The 23,238-nt window shown below is 41.0% G+C and overlaps 1 long non-coding RNA gene across 1 annotated transcript; it reads right to left on the minus strand.

Moving 5' to 3' along the window:
• Nucleotides 1-13,087: 13,087 nt before the first annotated feature.
• Nucleotides 13,088-14,623, minus strand: LOC125918183 (uncharacterized). The gene is made up of 2 exons (XR_007456391.1): nt 13,938-14,623; nt 13,088-13,496 (listed from the first exon to the last, which is right to left on the minus strand). It is a non-coding gene; the product is annotated as an uncharacterized LOC125918183 (long non-coding RNA).
• Between the last annotated feature and the right edge of the window lie 8,615 nt (nt 14,624-23,238).

Below are 23,238 nucleotides of genomic sequence, written 5' to 3' on the forward strand. Positions count from 1 at the left end.
CAATATATGAAGTTTGTTGTCATATTGGTTTCCATCCAACACCCAGTGCTCATCCCCAAAGGTGCCTTTCTCAATACTCATCACCCACCCTCCCTTCCCTCCCACCCCCCATCTACGCTCAGTTTGTTCTCAGTTTTTAAGAGTCTCTTATGCTTTGGCTATCTTCCACTCTAACCTCTTTTTTTTCCTTCCCCTCCCCCATGGGTTTCTGTTAAGTTTCTCAGGATCCACATAAGAGTGAAACCGTATGGTATCTGTCTTTCTCTGTATGGCTTATTTCAGTTAGCATAACACTCTCCAGTTCCATCCATGTTGCTACAAAGGGCCATATTTCATTCTTTCTCATTGCCACATAGTACTCCATTGTGTATATAAACCACAATTTCTTTAACAGGGTCCAAATGTTGAAAGACCTATGTTCTGAAAACCGTAAAACACTTATGAAAGAAATTGAAGGTGACGGAAAGAGAAAGACATACGATGCTCGTAGATGGGAAGAATAGATATTTTTAAAGTGTCTACACTACCCAAAGCCATCTACAGATGTAATGCAATCCCTGTCAACATACCAACAGCATTTGTCACAGAGCTAGACAAACAACCCTAAACGTTGTATAAAACCACAAAAGACCTTGAATGGCCAAAGCAATATTGAAAAAGAGGAAACCTGGAGGCATCGCAATCTCAGATTTCAAGTTGTATTTCAAAGCTGTAGTAATCCAAACAGTATGGTGGGTACTGGCGTAAAAAATAGCCACATAGCTCAATGGAATAGAACCGAAAACCCAGACATAAATCCACCACTGTATGGTCAGTTCATCTTCCCCAAACAGGAAAGACTATCCAGTGGGGAAAAAGCAGTCTCTTCACCAAATGGTGTTGGGAAAACCGGACAACCCACATGCCAAAGAATGAACCTGGACCAATTTCTGTACCATACACAGAAATAAACTCAAAATGAATTAAAGACCTAAGTGTGAGACCTGGAACCATAAAAAATCCTTGAAGAGAGCACAGGCCGTCATTTCTCTGACTTTGGATGTAGCAACATTTTACTAGTTATGTCTCCTGAGCCAAGGGAAATAAAGCAAGAATAAACTATGGGGACTACATGAACCCACAAAGCTTTTGCACAGTGAAGGAAACCGTTAAAACTAAAAGGTAAGCTCTGGGATAGGAGAACAATTTTGCAAATGTTTTGCAAATCCAGTAAAGTGTTAGTACGCACAATGTCTAAAAAATTGATACAAGTCAACATCTCCCCCCCACCAAAAAAGTCCAGTTTAAAAATGAGCAGTGGACATAACCAAACATTTTTCCAAAGACAACATACAGCTGGTCAACAGACACATGAAAAGATGCTCCCCAAAACTACAACGAGATACCATGTCACACATGTCAGAATGGCTAAACTCCAAGACACAAGAAGCAAGTGTTTGCGAGGAGTGGAGATAAAGGAACCCTCTTGCACTGTTAGTGGAAATGAAAATGGGTGCAGTCCCTGTGGAAAACAGTATGGATGTTCCTCAAAAAATTAAAAACAAAACTCTCCTATGATCCAGTTATTGCACTACTGGACACTACCCAAAAGAATACAAAAACACTAATTCCATGGGACACACGCACCCCTGTGTTTATTGCAGCATTATTTCCCATACCCAGCACAAGCGTCCACTGACAAATGAGTGAACGAAGAAGTCCTATATGTATGTATGTGTGTGTGTATACGTAATCCATACACACACACACACACACACATACACGCACACACACACACTGGAATATTACTCAACCATGAAACAATGAAATCTTGCCATTTGCAATGACCTGGATGGAGCCCGAGAGTAGTATGGTAAGCAAATTCAGGGAAAGAGAAATACCATATGATTTTACTCATGTAGCACTTAAGAAACAATTGAGCAAAGGGAAAAAAAGAAAGGGATAGACAAACCAAAAAATAGGCTCTTAACTGCAGAGAACAAACAGATGGTTCCCAGAGAGGAGGTGAGTGGTGGGAGGGGTGAAAGAGGTAATGGGGATGAAGGTGTGCCCTTGTCATGATGAGCACTGGGTGAGTATGGAGTTGGTGAATCACTATATTAATAAACTAATATAACCCTGGATGTTACTATTACTGGAATTAAAATTAAACTTAATGAAAAAACCAGAGGCCAACTTTTAATTATACCAAGAAACTTCATTTAATAAACAGCTGAACTTTCACTTAATTTTTGAAATTTTGTTTTTAAATAAATAAACATGGTTTTGTTGTATATTTTTGCTCTAAAGGCCTTCCGACAAACCTGGTCCTGATGATTCATGGTCTACATCAGCTAGCCGAGACTTAGATTTTGGTACCAAGGTAAAGTACACTCCTGTGAAACTCACTTTCCTGCTCTGAATTTAGTTTTCTCCTTTATTTACTCTGAAAATTTAAGAGAAGCCTGTGTATCATCATTTTATGTATGTATTGGAAAGATAGCAAGAACAAACCACTTTACAGATACATGACGCGTTGAATGTTTTGTTTTGTTTTGTTTTGTTTTGTTTTGTTTTGTTTTACTTTGGTAAATCCTAGAGGAGGAGGCTGATAAAAGAATGGGCTGGAAAATATATAATGACCGTCAAATTATATTGGGAAAAGCTTTCCCATAATGGAGGAAATATGACATTTGGTTAAGGATAAGGATTCTTACTGTGATCGTAACATGACTGATAATACTCATGCCTAAATGAAATCTTATTGGGTCCAAGTATCTATTGTAGGTTGCCCCCCGCCCCGGGCAAGTTTTATTTTGGTGAGATATAGGATTTTCCTTTGGCTCTATCCTTTGTTCTACATTTAGACTAAAATAATATTAGAAAATGTAGAAACTTAGATGTTTACATTATTTCTCAACATTTACCTCACAAAGGTGTTTTCCTGTAGTTTTGAAATAACTCCATGAAGAGTAAGTTAAAATTCTGCATCTCCCTGAAGAATACGTATTTTGCTGAAAAGAGTAGCTCTATGAGCAGAGGCTCTTCATAGCCAAGTTGTCAAATTTCTAATTTCAGACATCTTTCCTATTCTAGCTTTGAAAACTACCTCCTCCTAGTCCTTGTGTCAGATTCTAAAATTTAAAGTTTCAGACATCTGATATTTATTTAAATATTCATTTCCAAACCCCTAAATCATTATAAGCTACTGGAGGTTAGGAAACATACTTGTTTGACTTCTGGAGCTCCTAGAATAAAGTCTTGCTTGGAAGGAGCAATGTCATAGTTTTTGAATGTGAATAAATGAGTAGGTAAATGGAATTCCGTAGAATTGAATTTGAAAAGTAATGAAATACGCATGATATATTACAATTAAATATGTGAATTTAAAAAGTAAGGCTTCAGTTTATATTCCGTTTTAGTGTTTAATAAGTATAAACGCAAATGAATTCTATTGAGGAAATCAGGAGTTACATAAGAAAGAAGGTTACAGTATATTTTCAGTATCCTCCCATTGTGAGCTTAGAATTGCAGAGAAAAAGTCCTCAGCCTTTGTTTGTTTAACCCCATCGGTGTCCCATAACATACATCCTTTGAAGGTTCCCATTTCTTCCTAGAATTCTCATTCCCAATTCTTTTTCTATAGTGAAAGTTGATGTGTTAGAAACCTCTCTTTTTCTGTTCTTTTGTTAGTCTAGTAATAATTTATAGCTTTTCAGAAGTGATAGATGCCAGTAATTGAGCATTCTTTATAGTGAAAACACTTAAATTCTTTATTACAGTATGCATAACCAGATAACTGTAGAGTGGTAAAAGTCAGTATTATTAGGGATATCCTGTGAATCGAAGCCTCTGTTTCACATATAGATTTTATATATACCTTTAAAAGGTTTAACAGAGACTATTGTTCATAGTATATTCCCAATCCTACTTATGTACCCGTTAAAAAGTGTATGTTGTTTCCACTTACCTTATTTTGCTCACATTTCTCCTTTTCTTCCTTGTCTTAAGCTCATGCTTGATTGATTGGTCATGTCTTATTTTTTTTCCTTTTTTCCTCTTCTCCCCCCATGCTTTTTAAGTTATTTTTGATGTTTTTAAAGTTTATTTATTTTGGAGCGAGCGAGAGAGAGACAGAGTGCAAGCAGGGTAGGGACAGAGACAGAGGGATACACAGAATCCAAAGCAGGCTCCAGGCTCCCAGCTGTCAACACAGAGCTCAATGTGGGTCTGAAACCCACAAACCGTGAGATCATGACTCATGAGCTGAAGTTGGATGCTGAACTGACTAAGCCACCTACGTGTTCCCCCCACCATGCTTTTTTTTTTTTTCATGGTTTAACCCCACAATAATGTTTCCTTGCAGAAAACATTTCTTTAGTGTCTGTTCTTTTAGTACATCACTTTCTGTCAAATCCATTGTCAACATATTGGATATGGAATTCTACTGTCTATGTGTGGTTTTCATCCATGACTCATTGCCCCACAAGGTTTATTATCCTTTTTTCCTCTTTCTTGGAAGGAGCTGAGCTAAATATTTTTGTAATGTTTGTATTTCTCCTGGAAAGGGAGGGAGAGAGAGAGATAATGAGCAAGTGCTAGTAGGGAGGGGCAGACAGAGAAGGAAGGAGGGAATCTCAAGCAGGTTCTGCGCTGTCAGCTCAGAGCCCGATGTGTGGCTTGAACCCCACTAACCGTGAGTTCATGTCCTGAGCTGAAATCAGAAGTGGGTCACCTAACTGACTGAGCCACCCAGGGGTCCTATAAGGAGTTACATTTAAACAGTCATATTTGTCTTTAGTGTTTTGAGAAACAGAAGCCACTTAAACTGTTTGCAATTGCAACTTACTGACATAAGATACCACTGAAGAGTAAGTTTGTATATTTACTCTTACATGAGATAGTTCATGCCAGTATAAATCATGCAAACGTTTCACAAGATAACATATTTAAATGTCTTAGTGTTAGTTTTTTCAACATATTTTCAATTACCTAGGGTTAAATATTTATCTGAGGTTACTTTGGTGAAGGATTTACCTGATATTAATTAGTTACAGGTACGGCGAGTAACATTTTGAGACTACCTATGAGATCTCTTGTAATCCTCACCACATGAGAAAATGGAGACTGGTAATAAATAGTAAACGGCATAACTTAGATGTGAATCTACATTTGAATGATTCCAAAGCCTGTGTTCCTTGTATAATGGTGCTCATTTGGTAATGGTGAATATTACAATGATTTTATCGAATTGGATTCTTGTAATCCTTAAGGCTATTAATTCTATTCTAGAATGTCCCAAAACCACACGTAGCAAAGATACTGCATTCTTCTTGGCAATCCATGAAAAATGGTAAGCTATTGGAAGACTTGTTTTATTCACTAATTCTTGTCCATTCTTGTGTTATTCACTAATTTGAAGTTACAGATATTTTCGTGTCCTCTTTACTTTGTTTTCTACTAGGTGAGAGCAAAACGTGGCACTGTGAAACCAGAAGGTGGAACCTTATCTGAGGACAACAATCCTGATTCTGAAAATTAAGATATGACTGCAACTCTTTCCAAACCACCAGCCAGAGTTTATGGTGATTGTCTTCCTGTTTTACCATCAACTAAAATCTCTTCTGAAACCTTCTCTCAAGATGGTAGATGTCCTTGGTCTTGCAAAGGTAAGTTGTTTTGTTTTATACTGCCCCCACCCCATGCCATTCTCTTGCACCTTATAATGATGAAAAGAATCTTAGGAAGAAATGGAAGTCCTGAAAAGATCATAATAGAAATCAGTGTAATGACAACAGAGAGGAAGGTACAGGATTGAAATTTATAAAGTTTGGTGGGAGTAGACAATTCTCGGGTATGTCTTTATGGGAGCAAAGTAGGAGAAGGCAGCTGGAAAGAATAGCTCGATGCATATGAAGATGAGGAGGGGGGTGAAGGGGAAGAACTCATTTTAGAGGGGCGAGAGGAACTTAAAGAATGAAGAGTTGAGAGAAAGTATCATAAAATCACAGCAGCAATAGTGGGATTAAGGCAGAGCAGATGCTCTTTAAATTATAAAATGTGGGAGAAAATATTTTAAGTGCAAATTAAGAAAAAAAAAGCCAGGTAACAAAAAAAAAAATGCTTAGACTGTTCTGAATGACTTACAGCTGATTTCTGTGAAGAACTGGAAGAAATTTTTGCCCTTACGTTTCAGTTTAATAAAGGTGATATCCTAGAATTAGTTTAGCAAAACCTGTGTTTCTAAGGAATGCAAAGTGAAATTTGTTTTAGGCCATACCAGGTTGATTGTGAATTTTCAATTTTTGGCTATTGTCTTTTTGGGGTTTCTAAGGTAACTTACTGTGTGGTATAATCTTGGTATATTTTAGGTCTTTTTGAGTAGAAAGAGAGGAAATAAACATTTATTCTTTTCATTAAGTAAAATTTCTGGTGATGTAAATAAAGTTCTTTCTCTGTGAAATGAAAAACTAAATTTGAAGCTGCAACACTGAATTTGTTTTTTTTATTGTTGTTGTTGTTTTTTATCTTATTTATTTATTTTGAGAGAGAGAGCAAGCAAGGTAGGGACAGGGAGAGAGGGGAGAGACAGAGAGAATCCCAAACAGGCTCTTCATTGTCAGCACAGAGCTCGATGCAGAGCTCAGACCCACAAACCGGTTTGCGAGATAATGATCTGAGCCCAAATCAAGATGCTTAACTTCTGAGTCACCCAGGTCCCACTTAAGCTGCCACACTCCGAAAGAAAAAAAATATAAAATATGTGTTCTGCATTCTGATTTATCTTTTTTTAATTTTAAGTTTTCAACTGTTTATATATTTTGAGAGAGAGAGAGAGATTTAGACAGAGGCAGAGAGAGAGAGAGTGAGAAGAGGCAGAGAGAGAGAGAGAGAGAGAGAATCCTAAGCAGGCTCTGTGCTGCTAGTGTCAAACCTGACACAGAGCTTGAATAACGTGAGCCAAAATCAAGTTGGACGCTTAACCAGCTGAGCCACCCAGGTGCCACTCTTTTTTTAATAGTATCTGCATAGAATAGACACATGCACACATACCAAATGAATGAACTCAACATGTATAAATTTTTGTCTAATATGAACTCTTTGTCATGACAGAATCATAAGGCAGGAAAGGTTTCCAAGAGAGTATGCAAAATTCTTTGTAGGACATGATTTTTACTTCTTTGAAGATTTCCGACAATAGATACATTTTTAAAACAATATTTATTTATTTTTGAGAGAGATGGAGCATGAGCGGGGAAATGGCAGAGAGAGAGGGAGACACAGAATCTGAAGCAGGCTTCAGGCTCTGAGCTGTCAGCACAGAGCCTGACACGCGGGGCTCGAGCTCAGGAATCATGAGATTAAGACTTGAGCCGAAGTCGGATGCTTAGCCGACTGAGTCCCCCAGGCACCCCAAGATAAATTTATATTATTCATGGGAAACTTTAGTATTCATAGTTTTTCAATTTAGCATGTAAATTCTTTCATGTCTAAAACTGAGAAAGACTGCTGAGTTGATTTTTGTTTTTTTAGTCCCTTTCTTCTTTCCTCCTGGGAATGTTCAGTCCTGCTTGATAATCACACATGTATTTGAAGACTTTAAAATCTTCAAATTGGATGATCATAAACATATTAGTTGCTTAATGCTAGATTCCTTCTCGGGTCCTCAACTACCTTCCAATATGGTGTAGATAGGAAATTAGAGCTCTTCATATGCTGTTCCCAGTGGAATAATAAAACTATATGAAATTTTAAATCGGTTTTTATATTTTTATTAGACTTCATGGTAGTTCTGGAAAATAGCTCAAAATTCTGTAATCCTGTATTTCTCTTCTATACTTTAAATCTTGTGCCTTAAGATTAATTTTTTTATTTGTTTTACTATTTTTTTTAATGTTGATTCTTGAGAGAGAGTGAGGGAGCATATGAATCGCAAGCCGACTCCATGCTTCGTGTGGACCTGACGCAGGGGTTAATCCCACGGCCTTGGGACCATGACTCGAGCTGAAGCAAAGATTTGGACGCCCAACTGCCTGAGGCACCCAGGAGTCCCAAGATTAATTTTTAAAAAGCAGTATTATTATAAAATCCTGAATTAATGTTTCACAGTTAAAACATTTTATGACTCTTAATGCCATTTATTACAGAAATGAATATTGTCTATATTAGTAAAAGCATATTTTACATCCTTAAAACTAATGTTGAAATATAGCCTTGAAATCTTGAATCTCATGTTTTTTTCCCCCTGCTATTGTGATTGTATTATTTTTACTCTTTAAAAATATTTTTAGTGTTTGTTTATTTTTGAGAGAGAGAACGTGAGGGAGAAGGGGAGGGGTAGGGAGAGGAGGACAGAGGATCAAAAGCAGGCTCTGTGCTGACAGCAGAGAGCCTGATGCGGGGCTTGAACTCATGAACCAAGAGCTCATAACGTGAACCAAAGTCGGAGACTTAACTGACTGAGCCACCCAGGCACCCCTCTCCTGTTTTCATTATTATTCTTTATTTATTCTTTATTTTTATTATTTTACACTTTAGTGTCCAGTTAGGTAATATATAGTGTGTACAGTGTAGTTTTGGCTTCGGGAGTAGATTCCCGTGTTTCATCACTTCAGGATAACCCCAGGGCTCATTCCAACATGTGCCCTCCTCAATGTCCACCATCCCTTTTTTCCACCCCCTTAACTCCCCACCCCCATCAATCCTCAGCTTGTTCTCTGTCTTTTAAGAGCGTCGTATGGTTTGCCTCCCTCTAGGTATTTGTAACTATTTTTTCTTTCCCTTCCCCTATGGTCTTGTGTGAAGTTTTCAAATTCCACATATGAGTGAAAACATACGATATCTTTCTCTTGACCGACTTATTTCACTTAGCATCATACCTTCCAGTTGCTTCCACAGTGTTTCAAAGGCAAGATTCCATTCTTTTTCATGGCCGAGTCGTATTATTCCATTGTAGATAGACCACCACCTCTTCTTTAGCCATTCATCGGTTAATGGACATTTGGGCTCTTTCCATAATTTGGCGATTGTTGATAAACTGATATCAACTCTGGAGTACATGTGCCCCTACAAATCAGCACTCCTGTATCCTTTGGATAAATGCCTAATAGTGCTGTTGCTGGATTGTAGGGTAATTCTATTTTTAATTTTTTGAGGAACCTCCACCCTGTTTTCCAGAGCGGCTGCACCAGTTTGCATTGTCACCAACAGTGCAAGAGGGTTCCCGTTTCGCCACATGCTCACCAACATCTGTTATTTCCGGAGTTGTGAATGTCACCACCACACTCTGACTGAGGTGGTATCCCAGTGGGGTTTTATTTGTATTTCCTGGATGATGCGTGATGTTGAGCATCTTTGCATGTGTCCGTTGGCCATCTGGATGTCTCCTTTGGAAAAGTGTCTATTCACGTCCTCTGCCCCTTTCTTTGCTTACTTGGTTTTCGGGTGTTGAGTTTGACAAGTTCTTTATAGACTTTTTTATCCTAACCCTTTATGTGATATGCCATTTGCAAATATATATCTTCTCCCATTCCGTCGGTTGCCTTTAAGTTTTGTTGATTGTTGCTGTTGCTGTGTGGCAGCTTCGTATCTTGATGAGGTCCCAAAAGTTCACTTTTTTCTTTTATTTCCCTTGCCTTTGGAGACATGTCAAGTAAGTAATTGCTGCAGCCGACGTCAGAGAGGTGGTTGCCTGTTTTCTCCTCTAGGATTTTGATGGTTTCCTGTCTCACGGTTAGCTTTTTCATGCATTGGAGTTTATGTTTGTGTAAGGTGTAAGAAAGTGGTCCAGGTGCACTCTTGTGCATGTTCCTGTCCAGTTCTCCCAGCACCATTAGTTAAAGACACTGTCTTTTTTGCATTGGCTACTCTTTCCTGCTTTGTTGGAGCTGAGTTGGCCACACATCTGTGGGCCCATTTCTGGGTTCTCTATTCTATTCCATTGGCCTCTGTGCTTGTTTGGAGCTAATACCGTGCATTTGAGGAGTCCAGCTTTGTAGTTCAGGCTAAAGTCCGGGATTGTGATGCCTCCCCCACTCTGGTTTTCTTTTTTTAACCTTACTTTTGTTGTTTTGGGTCTTTTGTGGTTCTCTCCACAGTTTAGGATTGTTTGTTCTAGTTCTGTGAAGAATGCTGCTGTTATTTTGATGGGGATTGCATTGAATGTACAGATTGCTTTGGGTAGTATTGACATTTTAACAAGGATTGTTCTTGCAACCCATGAGCATGGAATATTTTCCAGGTTCTTTGTGTCTTCTTTATTTTCTTTCATAAGTTGTCTATAGTTCTCAGCATACATCTCTTTTACCTCTTTGGTTAGGTTTAATGCTAGGTATTTTATGGTTTGGTGCAGTGGTAAATGGGATCCATTCCTTGATATCTCTTTCTAATGCTTCATGATTGGTGTATAGACATGCAACCGACTTGGGTGCATTGATTTTTTATCCTGCAGCTTTGCTGAATGCATGTATCAGTTCTAGCAGTTTTTTGGTGGAGGCTTTCAGGATGTCCACATAGAGTATCGTGTCATCTGCAAACCGTGAAAGTTTGATGTCTTTGCCAACTTGGATGCCTTTTATTTCATTTTGTTGTGTGATGTCTGATGCTAGGACTTCCAACATCATGTTAAACAACAGTGGTGAGAGTAGAAATCCCTTCATGTTCCTCATCTCAGGGGAAAAGCTCTCAGTGTTTCTCCATGGAGGAGGCTATTAGCTGTGGGCCTGCCGTTCATATGTGGCTTTTACGGTTTGAAGGTCTATTCCTCCTATCCGAATTTCTTGAGGGTTGTATTCAGAAAGGGTGCTGTATTTTGTCAAATGCTTTTTCTGCATCTATTGACAGGATCATATAGTTCTTATCCTTTCTTCTCTTCATGGGATGTGTCATGTTGATTGATTTGTGAATATTGAACCAGCCCTGCCGCCCAGGAATGAATCGCACTTGATCCTGGCCAAACATTCTCTTAATATACAATTGCATTAGGTTTCTAGTATCTTGTTGAGAAGAAGAAGAAGGATTAACTCTGCTTTAAATGTCTGCTAGGATTCCCCTGGGAAGCCATCCTGCCCAGGACTCTTATTTGTTGGGAGATTTTTAATAACTGATTGAATGTCTTCACGGGTTATGGGTCTGTTCACGTTTTCTATGTCTTCCCGTTTGGCTTTTGGTAGTGTGTGGGTGTCTAGGAATTTGTCCATGTCTTCCAGGTTGTCCAGGTTGTTGGCATATACTTTTTCATAATATCCTCGGATTCTTGTATTTCTGTGGTGTTGGTTGTAATCTCTCGTCTTTCATTTGTGATTTTATCTGTTTGGGCCTCTCTTTCTTCTTTTTGAGAAGTGTGGCTACGGTATTATCAATTTTGTTTATTTAAAAAAAAACGCATCTCTTAGATTCATTGATAGTGTAACCTTGTTTTTGGATTCCATAGGATTTATTTCTACTCTACTCTTTATCGTTTCTCTTCTTCTGCTGACGTTGGGCTTTCTTTGCTGCTGTGTTTCTAGTTCGTTTAGGAGTGAAGTCAGTTTCTGTATTTGGGACCATCCTTGCTTCAGGAGATAGGCCTGGATTTCAATGTATTTTCCTCTAAGGACTGCCTTTGCTGCATCCCAAAGGGTTTGGATTGCGTGTTTTCATTTTCATTTGCTTCCTTATGGTTTTTAATTTCTTCCTTAATCGCCTGGTGGACCCATTCTTTCTTGAGTAGGAAGTTCTGTAACCTCCATGCATTTGGAGGTTTTCCAATTTTTGTTCTTGTGGTTGATTCCAAGTGTCTGAGCGTTGTGATCTGAAAATATGCATGGTATGATCTCAGTCCTTTTATATTTGTGGAGGGCTGTTTTGTGACCCAGGATGTGATTTATATTGGAGAATGTTCTATGTATACTTAAGAAGAATGTGCATTCTACTGCTGTTGGATAAAAAGATCTCAATATATCGGTGTTGATATCCTTGTATATAAATATATATATTAAGGCCAATATATATCTATGTATATCTGAATACATCTGATCCAATGGCACATTGGATCTGTGTGTCCTTACTGATTTTCTGCCTTGATGATCCACCTATTGCCATGAGTGGAGTCTTAAAGTCGTCTACAATCATGGTATTTGTATGTATACATTTATTCATGTTTGTGATTAATCGATTCATATATGTGGGCCTTTCACTTTGGGGCCATAAACATTTGCAATTGTTAGCTCCTCTTGATGGATAGACCCCTTAATTATGATCCAATGCCTTTCTGAATCTTTTACTACAGTCTTTGGTTTAAAATCTAGTCTGTCTGATGGAAGTATGGTGACTCTAGCTTTCTTTTGACTTCTAGTAGCATGATAGGTGGCTCTTCATACCTTCATTTTGAATCTGGAAGTGTCCTGGCATCTAAAATCAGCGTCTTGTTGACAGCATATAGATGGATCTTGTTCTTTGGTTTTGTATTGTATTTTATCCATTCTGATTCCTGGTGTCTTTTGATTGCGGCATTGAGTCCATTCACATTCAGAGTGATTAAAGATATGGGTTTAGTGTTATTGTGTTATCTGAAGTTTTCATGCTTTTGGTGAGGCCTCTGGTCCTCTGTAGTCTCTGCTACTTTCCACTCACAGAGTCGCCCCTTAGGATTACCTGCAGGGCTGGTTTAGTGGTCATGAACTCCATTAGGTTTTGTTTGTCTTGGAAAGCTTTTCTGTCACTTTCTATTCTAAATGACAGCCTTGCTGGGGAAAGGATTCTTCGCTGCATATGTTCCCAATTAGCACATTGACCGTTTCCTACCCCTCCCTTCTGCCCTGCCAAGGTTCTTTGGACAGGTCTGCTGCTACCCTTATGTGTCTTCCCTTGTCGATTAAGACCTGTTTGTCCCTAGCTGCTTTCAGAATTCTCTCTTTATCTTTGTATTTTTCCAGTTTCGCTTTCACATGTCATGGTGTTGACCTGGTTTTGTTGATTTGGATGGGAATTCGCTGTGCTGCCAGGACTTGGATGCCTGTTTCCTTCCCCAAATGAGGGAAGTTTTCAGCTATCTTTGTATCTTTTCCTATAACTGGAACCTCACAATAGATGCCTCTGTGTCTGTCCACACATTCTAAGATGGGACAGATTAATTTTTGTATTTTGTGTTTATTTGAAACAGAATTTTTCTCATTTGATATTGAAATCCCCAAAGGATTAAAAGTTGGATGTGAAAAAATTAGACCCCTTTGGTAAAACTGGTCATAACCTTGGGGTAGAGGCCCCTGTTCCTTCTGTGACACCACAGCCTGATGCCAGAGAAGACATGGTTTTTGCCCCTTTGGTGAAAACATAAAGAAGGAAATGCAGAAAGCTGGACAGTGACACCACAGAGGGGAAAAAGGTTACTCACAACCCAACTCCAGAGAAACGTTTCCCAGGCCTCTCTTCCCAAAACACTCCAAAGTCCATGTGTTCCTGGGATGAAGAGCAAACACATGCAGGTCCAAAGGGAGGCGACCTCCATGGGGAGCAGTTGTCAGAGATGTGGGACTTTCCTGGTAGGAATTCAGGTAAATTTAACCCTATGGGGCAGTGCTGATCACCCTCAGATGGTGGTTTATGGTCTGGGGAGCAGCAGGTCCGTTGACAACATAAGAAAACCAAGCCCCAGGAGATCCACACTGAGAAGTCCTGACCTGAAGGGGAGGAGCTGTCCAGTACCAGGAGAGTTCATGGAGCCCAACTCATCTGGTATCAAGAGAGACCACAGAGCCCTGGTAGTCCCGTACTGGGAGAACCTACAGAGCCCAGGGTCCTCCCTTTCCCAGCCACCATGTCTCGTCCCAGGCTGATGGCTCAGCTCTGCTCCCCTGAGTTCAGAGGGGCCTCATGGCAGGAGAGTGGGGTGCTCCAGGAGGTGGGATCTGAGTTCCAGAATGCTGAGATACAGGCCTGATGTTAGGACAATCGCAAGTCAAGGGTACTGGGATGCTCACCTAGCTTGTTTTACTAGTGAACCCAGATTGTGCTATTAGCCTTAGTTTCCACATCTGTGACTGGAGGACCTAACTTGGCCTTCTTGATGGGTTGTCTGTTGGATTCTCTGAGAGATGAGGTGGAATCATTGCCTGGTGCCTACAAGACATAAAGAGCCACCTGGCAGGTTGCCACATGATGCTCTAAGGCAGGGCACTCCTGGAAGACCCTGCTCAGGTCTCTGCCTGGTTCCCACCTCTGGGAACATTCAGTATTGTCTGAGGAGATGGAGATGATCCCGGATGTCATCAGGTGCTACACGAAGGAAGGCCAGCCATGGGAGGAGAGCAGGACATACCCTGTGCCACCTTAGAGGGCCCAGGCTGTTACACCCTCTGACCTCAGCCCAAAAAAATTCCCCTGCTGTGTGGACTTTACCTCCATCATTCACTTCTTCACTCCCTCTCCCATTCACTCCCTCATTCACTCACTTCTTCTTCATTCAGCAGGTGATCTCTGGTCCCTGCCATGTGCCCAGCACACTGACTCCATCCATGAGCATGACCCCAAGGGGTCACCACATGAGGCATCTTCCTTTGCAGAGTCTGTGCCTTCCTGCGCTCTGCCTCCTTTGACGAGGCTCAAGTCTGCTGTGTGACCGTGTCCCCCTGACCAGCTCTGTCCCCAGGGCTTGAGGTCCTCAGGATATCTGTACTCCCAGGCTGCCAGAAGAGGATGTGCCTGTGACTGTGGGGAGGACCAAATCCTCTGGCAGAGCTCAGGGTCACAGATGCGACTTTTCTGCAGGGGTAGGTGGACTCTGGGGGCATGAGGTGTCATCAGCAGGACTGCAGTGCATTGCCAGCTTCAGTTTCCCAAATCCAGGACCAAGACCCTAACAGCACCTGCCACACACCCTTGTGCTGTTCAAAGTGACAGTCCTGTGTCCCTGCTTGTAGCCTGCTCTCTTTGCATTTGATCATGTTCTGTCTGACTTAGGGAGGTGGGGTCTTTCTTCCGTGTGATAAGATTATAAACAAAGAACAGGGAAGATCCTGCCCTTGTGCAGACTGATTCTCAATGTTTCTCTTGTCTAGAAATAGAGTGGATGCAGAACTGAATAAAAGAGTGGCTACTGTCAGGAAGGAGAAAAGAGCCCTGAGTAAGGGTCCTTGCTCTGTATTTTTAGCATCAGAAGGCTTACCAACATGATGTATGTGTGTATAGAAAGAATAAAGGGGTGATTATTAACCTATGTGTGTGAGAGAAAGGAGTTTTTATGTTATGTGGTGTTAGGGTTTGGGTCAATATAAAAAAAAAAAAATCCTGGCATCCAGCAGATGGCTGTTTATGGCAGGCATGAGACACATTGTCTGTTTATCTTAATTTGCCTATGGATAAGACAGAGAATGCTATCTCAGAGTTAAGAAGGCAGGTTTCTGTTGCTAGTTAGCTCTGCTCCAGGTGATTTCACCCTGTTGAGGCTGTCTTTATCCCTCTTTACCTGTATACCTATTCTGGAGCTTCCACCTTCTGAAAGCAGCTTTCTGCTTTTGTATTAATCTGGGGGTGCTTTCGCCCTGTTTACGTAATCTTGGATGCTTTCACTCTGTGTCTTCCTATTCCTGTGTCTTTGTTCTATGCTGGGGGTGCTTTCCCCCTGCTTACCTCTTCTGGATGCTTTCATCCTGCGACTTCCTATTCCTCTGTCTTTTTCCATGCCCAGGGCACTTTTGCCCTGCTTACCTAATCATGGATGCTTTCATCCTTAGCCTTGTTAACCCATTGGTACAAGCTCAGGGATTCCTATACTCAATTCCCACAGTCCCACCTTTTTTTTTTTCTTGGTTTACTCTAGTTTTTTGTTCACAGCCCGTCATGACAAGTTCCTGGTCCTTCTTTTGTTTTTGGGTGGCTTGGCGCTTGACTCTGCAAAGATATAAAAAGAGACACAGTATAAGTATTCTGCTTCTCAGAGTTATCCAGAATTTTACATGTGTGCTGGCTGTGAGAAAAGATTTAAGTCATGCCACATTGCCCACGAATCAGGCCATTCATTTCTAATTTGGTCGTCTGTATATTGTAGCTGTTGGCTCAATGTCACAACCAAATTTCCTATAATGTTAGAGGCATACAAAGGAAAAAAAAAACATTGTAAAGGTGTGTCTGGAAAGCATCCCAGGCTTGGGAGTGACTATAAGGAATGACAGTTATGCAAATATGCTGGTAGTTATGGTCGCGGGGCAGTTTAGAGTGGAGGAACAAGGCCTTTATCCAATAAATTCCACTACAGCTTCAAAAGCTTCAAGGCAGGCCAAAGCTTGTCTATCAATAGAAATTTGGTTTATTAATTTTTTGGTAGTATTGACCACAAATTTAACGAGGACATGGGCTGTTTGATGCAGGCCGATTCCAGTGACAGTGGCAGAGGGGATAATGTTTACTGCTGCTAAAGTGCCCATGATTAAACGTCAAACAAATCATTTTTGCCTTACAGCTGAATACCAGTGTGGAACAAGCTTGGAAAGTGAGCCTCGTCCTGATGGAAACATATAGGGCTCAGAGCTATTAACAGGAACCCAGACTGAGACACACTAAGAACTAATAAAGAGGAGAAATTTAATTGGTAGATGGTATATTTATTTACTCAGGACATAAACCCACCCATGGTGGTAGAAATGTTATACTTATTTTCTATTGGTTGGGTTTGTAAAGTGGAGGTAATAAAGAGAATGTAGGGAGAAGGAATGCAAATAGTGGCCCATGCAAATTGGTCAGGGAGTCCCATGTTTTGTTAATATGTATATTTATATAAATTTCATCATGGCTAACACTATGAGTCAAGGAGGGAAGGCCTAGGTCTCAACGATTAACAACCATTTTACATTTTCCTTTATGAGTAGAAATATAGGGCCAGATAAACCTCTGTCTTTCCAAAAAAAAAATATCATTCTTACTAGATTGGTCGAAGGATATGGTCTTATTTGAATATTTTGTTTCAAGGTGGCCTCTGGGACCCCAGTCAATGAAAGTCCAAGTGACCTAGCGAATATTATGCTCAGTCTCTCCGTATCAGGTTGTCCAAGGAATATTATTCCAGCAGTGGTATGAATATTTGAGACTAGAGCAAGCTAGAAGATTAGGAGTGTGAGATAAGTTTGTTTTCGAAGTATATCAAAATTTGTGGCTGAGAACAATTTTAAATTATCTGGCCTTGTAGAGGTTTTGGGCTGTACATGTAAATGCCAGTTGATTCTTCATTTGAGACAAGCACATAAGTTACTAAGTTTAGTAACACACTTAAGGAGGTTCTGAAGTAAGCCACCATTGTGGTCTGGTCATATAAAGCCAATGCTCTTGTTCAGCTTGGAAGGGTGGGTTAAGATTGGCTCCTCCCATGATCTCCATGTCATTATTGCTAATAGGTATATCCCCATCTGGGAGTGTTAAGCTTGTCACATATAAGTGTGTTATGTAGATGAGCATAATCTAAATATTGAGCTTGGCCTGGACAAATGAGGGCAAGGATAAGAATCAGGGTTACCTGTATCGAATTCCTGTCAGTGACTGAGATCATGGCTATCAGATGCATTTCAGAAGTATATGCAATACCATTGTGTTGTAAGAGGATGCTTGCCTGGTTAGACAGACATTTGTGGCTTCCCAATGTTATATCAGGGACAAAGACTTGCATTTGCGAAGTGGCTTCAGGGTGAAGAGTCAATGAAGAGGGTTCTTCCAAAAAGGGGGGCATGTTTGCCCATTGAGACTCATTCTCTGGAAGTCCTGGTCATTTGGAAGATATCATGGTGGTCTCCATGCCATGTTACAGCTTTACCAACTGAGAGGGAACCCACAGAAGTCCAAGAAAGAACACAGTCCTAAAAGAACACAAGCATATCCTCACCCCAGGTGGAAGTTTAGTGGGCCCATTCTGTGTGGGCCCCCCTCCAGGGGTTTTGTATAGCACCATAGGATGAGAAGGTTCATCTGATTTTGAAGAATGTGGCATAGCTGTGGTTAGTCCTTGAGGATTAAGACGTTAAAAGTTAAGAATAATCACAGCACAAAAAGGGGCTGAGGTTGTTATGCAGACAGCCAAGGTATCCTCCTCTTTTTTGACATATATTTGAGCTTATTATGTGCGCATTTTACAATTGCTTCACCTAATAGATTAAAAGGAATGCATAATTCTGACCACGCCCTAAGTAAACAACTCATAAGGGCATGCTATTCTGTTTTTTTTTTAACCCTATTTGTTAAGATTGTGTTAGTTAATTAATTAATTTATTTATTTATTTATATCTTTAACAAAAATGTTTTTATTTTCATATTTATTTTTACATATCTCTTACTCTGTTATACACAGAATGACTTTCTTTATTTACATTAGCCTAATTACATTTAGCAGAATTTTAAAGCTTAGAGACCCTAGTCTCTAGTGAAAACTTAGTAGTAACATTTGTGAACTCTGCTATATCAGAAATTTTGTAGGTGGCAGACTTATGAAGCACAAATTATATTTTTAATAGATTTTAGTGACCTTAGGGTTTTTTTCTATAGAAACCCATAGCACAAATCTATATTTACTAAGCAATGCTTCAGCCTTCTACTTGTTGTGGAAGAGACCTCAATGTCCAATGGATTTAACTTAATTTATCATTTAAATATAAACTAAAGTGTAAGGATACCAAAGTCCCGGAAGGGCATTTAAACAATTACCCATGAAAAGTAGAGATAGACAAAGTTAACGGTTCCTTTAAGTTATCCTTTTGCTAACAAATTGGAACACAGATAACATGAGCTAATTTGACCTTCAGTAAACCTTAGTAGAATGAATGAATATTTATTATTCAATTCTGATCATTTAAAAGAAATGAGCCCTGGGTGTTGTCTGCAAATCAATTTGTCAATCAATTATATTAAAATAAATAAAATGCATGTCTATCCTAATTTTATTTCATTTTTGTCCTCTTAAAAGTTTACCATTGTCATTTTTTTCCTGTGGAACCAGTGAGGAATTCTGAAGTGGGTGGTGAAAGTCTAAGGGGGAAATTTTTTGCTCTTTGACAATGTGGAGGTAGTAGGTAATGCTGCTTGAGACACTGAAGAGCCAGATATGCAGACCTCACCCCAGGTGGTGCAGAAATTGTAGGAGGGGGAAGGGAAGGCAGAAAAAGTGAGGTGCAGCCTGGAGGGAGACAAAGGCACAGAGGGTAGAGAAAGAGTTCTCATGGTCCCAAAGCCTGTCAGCTCAGATAGATGAGCAGGTACAGATTTTTGTTTTGTTTTGTTTATTTGGTTTTGCACTAGTGGATTAGGCAGTCCATGTCAGGCCAGAAAAGACAGGGACATTCCTCAAAGCAAAAGGAGTTTCAGCGGCTGTTAGGGAATATTCCTTAAAGTCTCCATCCCGAGGTAGACTAATCAGAGACAATTGGCTCTATTCATTGTAGTCATTGGCCCAGGAAATGAATGAGAGAGAAGCTCCCACATAAAGTTAGATATTGGGAGAAACGGGGAGAGACAGAGTCCCCTTGAATAGGGATGGCCTCTGTAGAATATGACACACTATTTTAGTGCATTGTTGTTTGACAATTATTCAAAGCTGGGCTAGCTGCCTTATTGGGAATCGTGTCCTGGGCCAGAAAATTGTTGAAAAGACACCAGGATAGCAGCATCAAAGTTATGCATGACATGAGTCACACAAGCATATAAAACTCTTGGGCATACACAGCATGGATGACTGGGGTCAAAATAATTTTCATAAGAGAGCTCCTATCACAGGCAGACATGGAATAAGTGCCACAAATAGGTTCTAAACTGATGATTTTAAAAGGGCTGTGGAGACCATTCAACTGAACTGATTTCTGCAATTCTTTTACTATTTGGCAGAGCAGGACTTCATGGACATATCGCCCATTTTGCCTGACAATGTGAAATGGCTGGAAGTCACCGGCCTTATGGGCATCCTTAATGTACTTTTCCATTGGGGTGAGGACTTTATCAGCACTAGTCGGTGAGGTTTCTGGACGCTCAATATCTTCTAACCCTTTTGAGTCGGGGGAGGAGTATCTTTTGTCTGCAAAGGCACCAAAGGCACAGGCTGACTATAAAAGCTTAGTTTATTTCCCCTCTCTTTTGGGTAATTCTACATCTTCATATACATCGTCTGAACTCAAGGAGACAAGGGCAGAATGGACAAGGGACTGAGTGAGGATTACCTCGGGGTTGGGGGCATTAGCCTCCTCACAATGTTGAGCTTTTAATGTTATCTGTACTCATTCCCAGATATCCAGATCATAAGTTCCTTGTTTGGGAAACCAAGTGCATTCTTGCTTGTTAATCATTTATACCTTAAGGATTGCTTTCTGATTGAGTATATTGGTGAACCTATCCCAAAGATTGTAAAATATGAATGTTATTATTTCTGCTCTGGGTATAGGAAGTCTCCCATAAAAATTCTCCCAAAAGTCCCATGGCAGAAAATCCTAATATAGTTTCACTTTTCTCTGCCCTCGTCAGGGAAAGATTGAGGTCTGATGCATTTTTTTTTTTTTTTTTGCAGAGATCTTTAGTCATTCTGCAGAGTTCTGCTGTTCTTGAGTTGTGTCAGCTTCTGGCTATGTTCACTTCTAATCACGTTGACTTCTAGTCACATCAGGGTCACCATCTGTCACAGACTTTGAGTCTGGAGTTCTGTCTTGTCCTAAATTTTCCTTCCTCATTTTTCTTTCTTTCTTTTTGTACTTTCTTTATTTATTATGAATAGAGAGAGAGAGAACGAGTGGGGGTGGGGCAGAGAGAGAGGCAGATAGAGGACCCTACGTGGGCTCTGTGCTGACAGCAGAGAGCCCAATGTGAGGCTCAAACCTATAAACCACGAGATCATGATCTGAGTTGAAGTCAAATGCCCAATGCAATGAGCGCCCCAGGCAACCCTAAGTTTTCTCTCACTAAATAATCAACATTACTTTAGGATACAATTACTTCTTTTTTTCCTCAAGAAAAAGTGCATCTTCTTTTCTTTTACTGAAAGCAAAGGTTGGGCCCTGGTAAAATGACAATTCAACACTTCAGGACATTTTGTTGCTGTGACCAAGATTGTTTACATTAATAACTCCTTTTTTCTGGAAAACTCAATGGAAGCCACAGGCACAAAATCAGTAATTTGCAGAGGCAACAGTGGGGAAGGAAAGCAGGAACAAAAAATCAAGCTAATTCTGACTCAGCAACAAGCCACCTGCTCCCTCTGCCCACTGTGCCTGCACCATAATCCCAGGTGACGTGTTTGCTCTTTAAGGTGTCAGGTGAAAGGGACTGGGTTTTCATTTAGCAGCTAATTCTGGGGACCTCAGTCCAAGGACACCTTGTGCCTTGTGCCAGCAGTGCACGGTTGAGTGTGAGGAAGAAACAAGTCTTAAAGCTAAGGTCCTAAATTCGTGATGCTCCTCCATGATCCTTCTCCTCATGCGTGCTTGGCCGTGCTGGGATTATGGTTCTGAAAGCTCAGAACTGTTAGAGCCCTGAGGAAGCCATGGGTTCCCTGGAGCCCTGGTCATGGCCAAATATCTTTCATCCTGAGGATGGAGTCTCCATGATGGTGGACAGGTCGAGAGCTGTCACCACACCCCATCTCCAAATGCTATTTCCTGAGATTTCCTTTGGCCCCTTCACTGACTGCACTGAGGGAAAGGAGTCCAGGTCCTGGTGCTAATGCTGACTGTGCTGTAATTTCCCCAAGGACCGTTCTGGGTGTGTTAGGGGGTGCTGTAGGTGGAGGAGTGATGAGGGGCAAAGAACAAACCTGGTTCTAGGCGTGTGAGCCTCTTATTTTGGCGCAGTGCTGCCACAACCCCTTTCTTCTAGAAGAGGACAACAGGAGCCAGAGGCTCCAGTGCAGATCTTAGTATGTGAGCAGGCTGTCCCGCCCCAGAAACCCCTCACTTACAGCTGCACAGTTGCCTGGTCTCAGCCCCACTGAGGCTGCAGAGCCACAAGGCATCCAAGACGTTTCTTAAATGATCACTTGGTTGAAGAGATGTAGGAGTAGATATGGTGATAGGGAGGGGAAATTCAACTTGTATAAAAAAAGGCACTGGAGTAGTTAAAATGGGTACCTGTTGATTTCAGAAGTTGAGAAGCCAGTTAACCTACCATTCCACCCACTTTTATCCCAAGATCTTTTTATGCTCAGTGGCTTACGTTGGAGGAAGCTGAATGCCTGCGGCAAGGGGACATGCCTGCTCCTGGGCTGTCTTGTCTGGAGACAGAGACTTCTCCAACTTCATGCTGTGTCTTCAGTATTCTCACAGCCATCCTGGCTGGAAGAACTTCCCTTACAGCTTCCAAATCCACTTGCAAAGCAAAGAGGTTTTGTCCTGTATGGTCACCATCTGCTCCTGCAGAATTTTGGGCAGAAGTAATTCCTGCATCCCCCAAGGCCAACCACACAGAGGTTCAGGGTGCCCTGGGGGTGAACTATCTGGCAAGCACTTCTGCCCCTGAACCAGTGGCCTAAGTGAGCCATTATACAGAGCAGTCCATACAGAAGGCTGAAGTCGCTCAGGATGCAGAAGCTGAAGGTTGGGAAACAGAGCCCAAAGTGGGACACAAGGATGCCAGTGACCACCACACCTCACCTGTTGCCCTAAGGAGCATGGGCTGGTAGGTGCCCATGGGCAGTGCCTACTTGATGTCTGTGTGAGGAACCCGGAGTCTGAAATGTTCCCCATATATGTGGTCCTGGGCCTTTCAGAGCTGTGGCTTTACTCCCCACCCCCTACCATGGTCCTGTCCTGAGGCTCCATCTTCCCTAAGTCTCATATCCATTTGGATTTAATGCATGGTTTACCCAACAACAAATCAATCGCACTCTGGGTTCAGGGTAGTTTTCTATCCTGTTCACAAGGACAATGCGTGAAGGCATTTAATAAAGATTGTGAGGTTAGTGGAGCCCTTGGATGAAGAGCTACTGTTCAGATATTACTCCATATTGCATAGAACTAGATTCTATTAGACTGTATCTTTCAATGATAGCTCCGGGGCTGGATGTAGAGTGCTGAGTGATGGATTATTTGTGAAGGGAGACTTACCCTGAGCGGTTTACTAGGGAATGTGAATGTCCCAAGCACATGGATGTGGTGAGGAGCACTCCAGGGGAAACAGATAGTGACAGAGTGGATGACTGCAGGATTGGGGGACCCTGTTGGGTAGGGTCAAACAAGTAACATGTGTCTTGGAATCCACATGGCCACGGTTCATGGCCAGGGTGGAATACATGGGATTTTCTCAGCTTTCACTCAGGCTACCACAGGGAGA

Source organism: Panthera uncia, unplaced genomic scaffold (genome assembly GCF_023721935.1).
Source record: "Panthera uncia isolate 11264 unplaced genomic scaffold, Puncia_PCG_1.0 HiC_scaffold_519, whole genome shotgun sequence".
In the NCBI taxonomy this organism is placed as follows: domain Eukaryota; kingdom Metazoa; phylum Chordata; class Mammalia; order Carnivora; family Felidae; genus Panthera; species Panthera uncia.